The sequence below is a fragment of the Lepidochelys kempii genome, chromosome 3, assembly GCF_965140285.1.
Source record: "Lepidochelys kempii isolate rLepKem1 chromosome 3, rLepKem1.hap1, whole genome shotgun sequence".
Classification (NCBI taxonomy): Eukaryota; Metazoa; Chordata; order Testudines; family Cheloniidae; genus Lepidochelys; species Lepidochelys kempii.
In genome coordinates this window covers 208678801-208689735 of record NC_136382.1, presented here as the reverse complement: position 1 = coordinate 208689735, position 10935 = coordinate 208678801, and the positions used below count along the sequence as shown (strand labels likewise).

Below are 10935 nucleotides of genomic sequence, written 5' to 3'. Positions count from 1 at the left end.
CAGGTGCGTGGGGGGGCTGCGGGGCTGGGTGCACATTAGGAGGTGTGTGTGGGGGGGGGACATGGTGCAGCGCTGCAGGTGTGTGGGGGGGCTGCGGGGCTGGGTGCACATTAGGAGGTGTGGGGGGGGACGGTGCAGCGCTGCAGGTGCGTGGGAGGGCTGCGGGGCTGGGTGCACATTAGGAGGTGTGGGGGGGGGACAGTGCAGCGCTGCAGGTGCGTGGGGGGGCTGCGGGGCTGGGTGCACATTAGGAGGTGTGGGGGGGGGACGGTGCAGCGCTGCAGGTGCGTGGGGGGGCTGCGGGGCTGAGTGCACATTAGGAGGTGTGTGTGGGGGGGGACATGGTGCAGCGCTGCAGGTGCGCGGGGGGGCTGCGGGGCTGGGTGCACATTAGGAGGTGTGTGGGGGGGGACATGGTGCAGCGCTGCAGGTGCGTGGGGGGGCTGCGGGGCTGGGTGCACATTAGGAGCTGTGTGGGGGGGGACATGGTGCAGCGCTGCAGGTGCGTGGGGGGGGCTGCGGGGCTGAGTGCACATTAGGAGGTGTGTGTGTGGGGGGGACATGGTGCAGCGCTGCAGGTGCGTGGGGGGGCTGCGGGGCTGAGTGCACATTAGGAGGTGTGTGTGTGGGGGGGATGGTGCAGCGCTGCAGGTGCGCGGGGGGGCTGCGGGGCTGGGTGCACATTAGGAGGTGTGTGGGGGGGGACATGGTGCAGCGCTGCAGGTGCGTGGGGGGGCTGCGGGGCTGAGTGCACATTAGGAGGTGTGTGTGGGGGGGGACATGGTGCAGCGCTGCAGGTGCGCGGGGGGGCTGCGGGGCTGAGTGCACATTAGGAGGTGTGGGGGGGGGACATGGTGCAGCGCTGCAGGTGCGTGGGGGGGCTGCGGGGCTGAGTGCACATTAGGAGGTGTGTGGGGGGACATGGTGCAGCGCTGCAGGTGCGTGGGGGGGCTGCGGGGCTGAGTGCACACTAAGAGGTGTGGGGGGGGACGGTGCAGCGCTGCAGGTGCGTGGGGGGGCTGCGGGGCTGAGTGCACATTAGGAGGTGTGGGGGGGGGACATGGTGCAGCGCTGCAGGTGTGTGGGGGGGCTGCGGGGCTGAGTGCACATTAGGAGGTGTGGGGGGGGACATGGTGCAGCGCTGCAGGTGTGTGGGGGGGCTGCGGGGCTGAGTGCACATTAAGAGGTGTGGGGGGGGACGGTGCAGCGCTGCAGGTGCGTGGGGGGGCTGCAGGGCTGAGTGCACATTAGGAGGTGTGTGTGGGGGGGACATGGTGCAGCGCTGCAGGTGCGTGGGGGGGCTGCAGGGCTGAGTGCACATTAGGAGGTGTGTGTGGGGGGGACATGGTGCAGCGCTGCAGGTGCGTGGGGGGGCTGCGGGGCTGGGTGCACATTAGGAGGTGTGTGTGTGTGTGTGGGGGACATGGTGCAGCGCTGCAGGTGCGCGGGGGGGCTGCGGGGCTGAGTGCACATTAGGAGGTGTGGGGGGGGACATGGTGCAGCGCTGCAGGTGCGTGGGGGGGCTGCGGGGCTGGGTGCAGATTAGGGGGTGGGGGGGGACATGGTGCAGCGCTGCAGGTGCGTGGGGGGGCCGCGGGGCTGAGTGCAGATTAGGAGGTGTGTGTGTGTGGGGGGGACATGGTGCAGCGCTGCAGGTGCGTGGGGGGGCCGCGGGGCTGAGTGCAGATTAGGAGGTGTGTGTGTGTGGGGGGGACATGGTGCAGCGCTGCAGGTGCGTGGGGGGGCCGCGGGGCTGAGTGCAGATTAGGAGGTGTGTGTGTGTGGGGGGGACATGGTGCAGCGCTGCAGGTGCGCGGGGGGGCTGCGGGGCTGGGTGCACATTAGGGGGTGGGGGGGACATGGTGCAGCGCTGCAGGTGCGCGGGGGGGCTGCGGGGCTGGGTGCACATTAGGGGGTGGGGGGGGACATGGTGCAGCGCTGCAGGTGCGCGGGGGGGCTGCGGGGCTGGGTGCACATTAGGGGGTGTGGGGGGGACATGGTGCAGCGCTGCAGGTGCGCGGGGGGGCTGCGGGGCTGGGTGCACATTAGGGGGTGGGGGGCGGACATGGTGCAGCGCTGCAGGTGCGCGGGGGGGCTGCGGGGCTGGGTGCACATTGGGAGGTGTGTGTGTGGGGGGGACATGGTGCAGCGCTGCAGGTGCGCGGGGGGGCTGCGGGGCTGGGTGCACATTGGGAGGTGTGTGTGTGGGGGGGGACATGGTGCAGCGCTGCAGGTGCGTGGGGGGGCTGCGGGGCTGGTTGCACATTAGGGGGTGGGGGGCGGACATGGTGCAGCGCTGCAGGTGCGCGGGGGGGCTGCGGGGCTGGGTGCACATTAGGAGGTGTGTGTGTGGGGGGGACATGGTGCAGCGCTGCAGGTGCGCGGGGGGGCTGCGGGGCTGGGTGCACATTAGGAGGTGTGGGGGGGGGGGACATGGTGCAGCGCTGCAGGTGCGTGGGGGGGCTGCGGGGCTGGGTGCACATTAGGGGGTGTGGGGGGGGACATGGTGCAGCGCTGCAGGTGCGCGGGGGGGCTGCGGGGCTGGGTGCACATTGGGAGGTGTGTGTGTGGGGGGGGACATGGTGCAGCGCTGCAGGTGCGCGGGGGGGCTGCGGGGCTGGATGCACATTAGGGGGTGGGGGGCGGACATGGTGCAGCGCTGCAGGTGCGCGGGGGGGCTGCGGGGCTGGGTGCACATTAGCGGGTGGGGGGGGGGACATGGTGCAGCGCTGCAGGTGCGCGGGGGGGCTGCGTGCACATTAGGAGGTGTGTGTGGGGGGGGGACATGGTGCAGCGCTGCAGGTGCGCGGGGGGGCTGCGGGGCTGGGTGCACATTGGGAGGTGTGTGTGTGGGGGGGGACATGGTGCAGCGCTGCAGGTGCGCGGGGGGGCTGCGGGGCTGGGTGCACATTAGGGGGTGTGGGGGGGGGACATGGTGCAGCGCTGCAGGTGCGCGGGGGGGCTGCGGGGCTGGGTGCACATTAGGGGGTGTGGGGGGGGACATGGTGCAGCGCTGCAGGTGCGCGGGGGGGCTGCGTGCACATTAGGAGGTGTGTGTGGGGGGGGACATGGTGCAGCGCTGCAGGTGCGCGGGGGGGCTGCGGGGCTGGGTGCACATTAGGAGGTGTGTGTGTGTGGGGGGGACATGGTGCAGCGCTGCAGGTGCGTGGGGGGGCCGCGGGGCTGAGTGCAGATTAGGAGGTGTGTGTGTGGGGGGGGGACATGGTGCAGCGCTGCAGGTGCGCGGGGGGGCTGCGGGGCTGGGTGCACATTAGGAGGTGTGTGTGGGGGGGGCATGGTGCAGCGCTGCAGGTGCGTGGGGGGGCTGCGGGGCTGGATGCACATTAGGGGGTGTGGGGGGGACATGGTGCAGCGCTGCAGGTGCGCGGGGGGGCTGCGTGCACATTAGGAGGTGTGTGTGTGGGGGGGACATGGTGCAGCGCTGCAGGTGCGCGGGGGGGCTGCGGGGCTGGGTGCACATTAGGAGGTGTGTGGGGGGGGGGGACATGGTGCAGCGCTGCAGGTGCGTGGGGGGGGGGGGGCAGCGGGCAGCGGGCGGGGGCGGGGCCGGGCGGGGCGCGCGCGCGGGGGGCGGCGCCGCGGGTGATGTCAGGCCGCTGCTGCTGGAGCCGCGCGCGGTGCATTGTGGGCGAATCCCGCTGCCTGCGCCGCCTCCTGCCGCCGCGGATCCCCAGGCCGGCGCGGGAGGATGCTCCCGGGGGGGGCCGCGCAGCAGCAGCAGCGCCCGGGGCAGGCGGCGGCGCGGAGCCCGGCGGGGCCGCAGTGAGGGCCGCGGGGGGATGCGCCGGCCGGAGAGCGGGGCGGCGGCGGGGACCAGGTGAGAGCCGGGGCCGGGCCGAGGCGGGGGAAGGGGGCGCGGCGAGCCTGAGGACCGGGGGCGGGGGCGCACTGCGGGCCGAGGCGCCTCAGCGCGGGGCGCCCGGGGCACGGCGGGAGTTGTAGTTTCGCCCTGCTCCCAGGCTGCGCTCTAGGCGGGGCCGGCCCGGCGCGGGGACTCGCCCTCCCAGCAGGCCCCGGGGCAGGGCGGGACAAGGCGGAGTGAGGGGCGGCGCAGCCAATCAGGAGCGGGGACGGGACGACCGCTTGCTGGGCCCCTTCGGCAGCCTGAACGTGCGTGAAGCTGTTGGAGGGGGCGGGGCCAGCCGCGGAGGGGCGGGGCCTAGGGGGGCGGGACTCGGGCTTCGCACCTCGCCTGGCTGTCAGCACGAGGGGAGAGAACGTGGGGAGGGCGGGTCCCCGAGGCGGCAGCTGGGAGGGGGAGCAGGGACTCTTCAGGCTGCAGCAGGGAGGGGGTGCCCCCTTGGGGGAGCGAGGTTCCCTGGGGGTGATGCTGGGAGGGGGTAACCGCAGGAGCGGGGTTCCCGGGGGTGATGCTGGGAGGGGGTAACCGCAGGAGCGGGGTTCCCGGGGGTGATGCTGGGAGGGGGTAACCGCAGGAGCGGGGTTCCCTGGGGTGATGCTGGGAGGGGGTAATCGCAGGAGCGGGGTTCCCTGGGGTGATGCTGGGAGGGGGTAATCGCAGGAGCGGGGTTCCCTGGGATGATGCTGGGAGGGGGTAACCCCTGTGCAGGAGCGGGGTTCCCTAGGGGTGAAGCTGAGAGGGGGCAACCCCCGCGCAGGAGCGGGGTTCCCGTGGGGCGAAGCTGGCAGGGGGTAACCCCTGCGCAGGAGCAGGGTTCCCTGGAGGTGAAGCTGGAATGGCATATTCTGGGGCAGGAGCCAGTTCCCCTGGTGGTGAAGCTGGGAGGGGGTGTCCCTTGTGCTGTAGCAAGGTTCCCTGGGAGGTTAAGGCTGGGAAGGGGTATCCCCGGTGGGTTCCTCTGGGCTCATAGCTGTAGGGCATATCCTGAGGCAGGAGCCAGTTTCCTTAGTGTTGTAGCTGTGCGGGGCAGTGGATTACACTGGGGCATAGCTGGTTGTATCTGGGGGAGCATCACTGGGGTGGGACTCACAGGAGTGGGTTCCGTTGGAGTGTGTATCTCTAGGGAGGTGAACAGGTTCCCCAGGGCTTTAGGGAGAGGGGTATTTGTGGGGGAGGGAAGCTGGTCAGCATGCGATGTAGCTGGAAGAGAATATCCCCATGGGGTGGGGAGAGGGTTCCCATGGTGCATAGCTGGGAGGGGGGTATTCCCAAGAGTGGTAGCGGGTTCCTTTGGGCAGTAGCTGGAAGGGAGTCCCTGGGGAAAGTTGAGTGGGTTCCCTGGGTACTGTAGCTGGGAGGGAATATTTATGGGAGAGGGCACCTTCCTGTGGAGACATAACTGAGAGGTTTTTCTCTTGGGGAGGAGAATGAGTTCCCCTGGAGAGGTAGATAGGGGTATTCTATGATGGTGGTAGGGAGGAGATCCAGGGGGAGTAGCTGGGATGGGGTATCCCAGGAAGGAGGAGGAGCAGATTTCTCTGGGATGTAGCTGAGCAGGGAATGGTTCGCTTATGGTATAGCTGGGAACCAGCTTCCTCTCTCTCTCTCTCCCCCACCAGCAGATTCCTGTAGGGTTAGCTGGAAGGGGTGTATCCCTGGGAGAGGTGGGGCGGCTTCTCCTAGGGTAGTAGCTGGTCGTGGGTATATCCCAGGGGGTGGTACGGCTGGTTCCCTTAGGGTAGTAGTTGGAAGGGGGTTAATTTGCTAGGTGAGGTGGGCGAGTTTAGTGTCAGTTTGGGATAGGGCGGTGTGTCCCACTTATGGTGAATATGGGAGGAGTTATCCCTGGAGGCAGGGGAGGAGGTGGTTCCCTTCAGGATGGCATCTGTGTGGATGGTAACCTTGAGGGCCCTACTGGGCGTGTGTTTGGGAGGGAGGAGTTCCCGCCACCAAGGAAGCTGCTGCTTCTTGGGGACCCCTAGGCTGGTGTCTCTCGTTGCGGGAGCACAGTGTCCTCTTTATAGACTTGCGCTTGACGCCCTTTCAGTGCGTGTTGACTGAGCCCAGTGCTGGCCTTTGAGCCTGTGTATGGCAGTATGGAAGGCTTGAGGCGTGTGGAACTCCACAGGTGAAGGCTGTCAATGTGGAGAAGCAGCTACTCTGTTCCCTCATCTTGGACTAGGCCCCGTGGGTCCTGCTGCGTTGTGCACGCAGGGGTTGGCAGCACATGGATCACAGTAGGGAGCCTGGAAGCCTCCTCACTGAGCATAGCTATGAGGAGATCATCACCAGTCCAGCACGGCAGCCTCTGCCCTGTTGCTTGAGGCCCAGGACTCTGGGGGAAGTTGGATTCTGCTGGAGAAGGGTTGCCACTCCCTTCTCGGTGACCAGGAACAGTGTGAGAGGCTGGGTGTTTGCTAGGCAGGTGAGTGGAATGCCCTCAGTGTGTTTGTGGCATTTGGTCGGGCTCTGGCATGCTTCAGAACCCAGGCATCATGGAGGGGCTTGCCCAGAGTTTTCAGCTAGCTTTTACCAGCTGGCAAGATCCCTCAGTCCTTTCAGAGGTTCCTTCTGTGTCATCAGTCTGATGCTAGATGGGGTGGCATGGGGCTTTGCGCTGTGCTGGTGAGGCCTCTTGGGGTTTTCTTTTCTCAGGGAAGTATAATTAGAGCGCTGCACAGCTTATGATGCTTGGGTCTGATGCTGACAGTCTGGGTTAGCTAGCATTCTGAGGAGTGGGATTTTTTTCTTTTCTGTGCTGTAATAGGCTTTCTGGTTCCTTTTCAGAGGTTTTGCATAGGTTTTTATGAATTATGTACATGAGCTCAGCTATCGAAGAAGGTCTTAGTCAAACAGAAAGAGAGGTGGTCTTTCACGTAACCTAGTTCAGCGAGAGCTCTGTTGATTAGCGCCATGACCTTGAATTGGACCAGTACTTAGTGGGGAGCCAGTGTACTGATGGAAGCCTTGGGGCGATATGCTCCTGTCTGCCAATGTTTCTGAACAACTGTAAACCAGTTGAATTTTTTTCAGGGTTTGCTTACTCATTCCCAGTACAGTGTTTTGCAGTGATCCAGCCTGGCTGTAATTTATATGCTCCTTATTTATTAATTTCCTCAGGCATGAAATGGGAAGTATAGGCAATTTGGTAAATAGAAGGAAAGGTCATCTAGTTTCACTGCAGCACATGTGAGTACCTTTGCATTCTCTGTTAAAGTGCTACCTTTCTGTGTCTGGCTACAAACTCCTCATTGGATCACAATGGAGATTCTTGAGCCTCCTACAATAACACTGCATTAGGGAACTTGGTGTCTTCCCCACCCCCCCCGCTTGAAACATGACAATGGGACGTGTTACACCTGGGATAGGATGCACAGTCTTGTACTGTCGTTACGCTAACAGCTGTAGGTCCTGCACATAAAGAGCAGACCTACAATGTGCATTACTGCTGTCTTTGGTAGACTTCTTTAGATTAAAAAAAAGATAAATTCTAATCTCTTTTAGAGTGTCTATGTTAGGGTTGTTCTTTGAGTTTTATGTCCCCGTGGATCTCTTCCTTGGTGCACCGGTCCAATGCATGAGAGACCGGAATTTTTTGGGCAAAAGTGTCTGTTGGGACCGACTGTGCCCTGCATGTCCCTGTGCAACACCCCTCACCCCCAACTCAAGAGCATGAAGGGCCGAGTGGCTGCAACTGTCCATCAGCTGCAGCTGGCCATAGCAATGAGATGGAGTGTGGTGGTACACACCTGCTCCCCAGTAGTACACTGTCTCTCTTTAGCGAGGTAGCAGTTTGGGGCTTCCATTCAATTAGCAGACCCCCTTTAGTTCTTAAATTTTCTTTAATAAAATAAAATCCTTCTTTTATCCTTTTTTCCCCCCCTTGTTAGGCACCTAGTGCCATTATTCTTTCCTCAGCCTGGTGGTGGAATCAACCTCTTCAGGTTTTAAGTCATGTCCGTTGTGTGATGGTTTCATTCTTCTTATGGATGGGCATAGTTGGTGTCTCTTCTGCTTGGGTGAGAGCCGTCTCTGAGTGATGTTTGGTTTGTCGGTCGTTTCCCATCAGGTGTTGTCCCAGGGACACTTGGCTAAATTCTTCCTCTTGGAACACTCCGTGAGAGGAGCACTGGATCCCATAGGATGGCTTTCTGACTCATAATTGACTTTCTTGCCAGAGGTCCCATTCAGTTAGTGCCCCTGGCAGTAGGGACCGTTCTCCTAAACTCCCATGAGTGATGAAGGGCACATAGCCCTCCCTGCTGACCAGCCTCAGTCCCCTAAACCAAGTTTGGCACCAGCCAGGAGCTTGGCACTAAAGCATGGTATCACCTCTGCACTGAGGAGGGCAGACTGGACCTCCACTGCAAGGGAGACTCGGTGCCAACTGACCTTCCCGGAACGGAAGAGGCCAGAGCAACCCAAGAAGAGCCATAGTTCTTCTGTCTCTTTCAGGTATTCAGCACTTGGGCCAAGCCACGCCAAGCAGGCTAAAGAGGCTGAAACCTTGAGTTACCCAGCTCTGTTGGGAACCAGGTTTACCCTAGCTCTGAAGCCTGGTACTGAGGAACTCTCCCTGGTGCTGAAGCTGCTGGTACCAGAGTTGGCTCAGGTAAAGGAATCCTTCACAGTCCCAGGAGAGTTGCTGCTGTGTGCTGCTGCGTCAGATTATCGCACAGAGCCCTTGGCACTGACTCCAGCACAAATGCTGAAGGTGCTGCAGGCCCCTGCACTGGTCCTGACAACTTCCCACCCTCCCTTAAAGAGCTCAGTTCCAGCTTTAGAGCATGAGTACTCCTCCTCCTTGTCCCCTGCCCATCCTTGTTTGCTTGAACGAAACCCTCTCCAGTTCCTCTGGACTCTCTTCTCCTCGACCTAGGTCAACCTCCTGATCTCCAACCCCTGACAGAGGCCCCCCAGACTACCTGTTACATAGAGCACTACTCCACGGCAGTCCTCTCTGTGGGTCCACCTCCTCATGTTGTCGAATCTTATTGTTAACCTCCCCAAGGGCTTCTATTACTTTGTATGGCTCTTGCCATCTGGCTCAGAGCTTGCTTTCTGCTGTAGGCACCTGCACCATTGCTTGATCCCCTGCCTGGAATTTCCAAACCTTTGCTCGACAATTGCAATAGGTCTGATGGCTCTCTTGTGCTTTTTCCATGTGTTCTCGCTCTAGGGGGGTAATTTGGGCTACTCTGTCCCGCATCCGCATTGCGTATTCAATGATCTTACTTTCCTGAGTAGGCTGTTCTTCTCAGCCCTCCTTGGCAGTGTCTAATATGCCATGGGGGTGATGACCATATAGCAGCTCGAAGGGGGGAAACCTGGTGGAAGCCTGGGGAACCTCCCTTATAGCAAATATCAGGTAGGTTAGCAAAGTATCCAGATTTCTACTGTCTTTGACTCACTACTTTCCATATCATCCTCTTCAGTGTTCTGTTAAAGCGTCTGATGAGCCTATCAGTCTGTGGATGGTTACTGAGGTTTGTAGGGCCTGTGTTTAGAGCATTGCACATGAAGGGGATCCTGTGATCTGTCAGAATCTCCTTGGGTATTATTCCTACCTCGAAAAAAATGGGATGAACTCCTTTGCTATCGTCTTGGACACTGTGTGTCAGAGAGTGTGGCCTCCAGGTACCATGTAGCGTAGTCTGGAACCACAAACGCACATTGAGCTCAGGCCCACTTCTCCAGTGGGCCTCTCAGGTCCATCACTATCCTCTCAAATGGACTTCAGTAATCAGTAGGGGTACTGAAGGGGTCCTTACGTGAGGTTTGGGCCGTGCAGTTGGCATTTCGGGCAGGAGGCCAAATAGCATCAGACCTCCAGATAGACTCCTGTCCTAAAGAACCTCCATAGGATTCTATCTAGAGTTTTATCCATCCCTCAGTGTCCCCCGAACAAATGATTACGGGCTAGGTCTAATATTGCCCTTTGGTGTCCTGTCTGGCTTTCAAGATATCAAGAGAGGGAGATTCCACCACTTCCCTTGGGAGTTTGTTCCAGTGATTAATTACTTTCACTGTTAAAATTTGTTCCTACTTTCTAATGTGTTTTGTCTGGCTTCATCTTTCAGCCATTGGTTCATTACACCTTCCTCTGTTTAGATTAAATACCCATTTAGTACCTAGTATTTTCTCCCCATGAAGGTATTAATACACTGTAATCAAGTCACTCTTTGATCTTTTTGATGAACTTAACAGACTGAACTCTTTAAGCCTGTCACTTCAGCCCTGGAATAATTTTTGTGGCTCTTTGCTGCACCCTCTCCAGTTGTTCAACATCCTTTTCAAAATGTGGTACCAGAACTATGCTCAGTATTCCAGTATCAATCTCACCAATGCCATATACAGAGGTTAAATCTCTTACTCACTCCAATCTCCAATCTCTTGCTCACTATTCCCCTGTTTATTTTGCCTCAGCATCACACTGGGAGCTAATAGTGAGTTGCTTATTCATAATGACCCCTAAATCCTTTTCAGAAACACTGCTTTCCAGGATACAGTTCCCTATTCTGAATGTATGCCACACATTCCTTGTTCCTAGATGTATGACTTTGCATTTGGCTGTGTTAAAACACAGTTTGTTTGAACGGTCCTTTGTCTCTTCTGTATCTGAAAAGAAGCAGGCTGATGTACTTATATCATATGTGGAGAATTTTACAGTCTGTTAGGACCCCAGGAGGATGTCAACATCTACTAGGGATGAACATTTTTAAATTGGCAGGTCTGGTGAACTTGCATCGAGGAGTCCTAAAAGAGCTGGCTGAGGAGATTTGATGCCCACTAATGTTAATTTTAATAAATCTTGGAATACTGGGCATATTCCAGAAGACTCGAAGAGTGCTAATGTTGTCCCAATATTCAAAAGGGGCAAATGGGATGACCCAGGTAACTATAGGCTGGTTAGTCTGATGTCAGTCCCAGGCAAAATAATGGGAACACTGATATGGAATTAATTCAACGAAGAATTAAAGGATGGGAATATAAATAGTGCCAGTCAATATGGTTTTATGGAAAATAGGTCTTGTCAAACGAACTTGATTTAA

General features: G+C 59.3%; 1 protein-coding gene across 1 annotated transcript in view; it reads left to right on the top strand.

The window, feature by feature from the left end:
• Window positions 1-3767: 3767 nt before the first annotated feature.
• Window positions 3768-10935, top strand: part of TTBK1 (tau tubulin kinase 1) — a 156666-nt gene continuing 149498 nt past the window's right edge. Inside the window, exon 1 of the mRNA XM_078852376.1 lies at window positions 3768-3838. The gene's annotated coding sequence lies outside the window, so the exon portion shown is untranslated. The remainder of the gene's footprint in view (window positions 3839-10935) is intronic.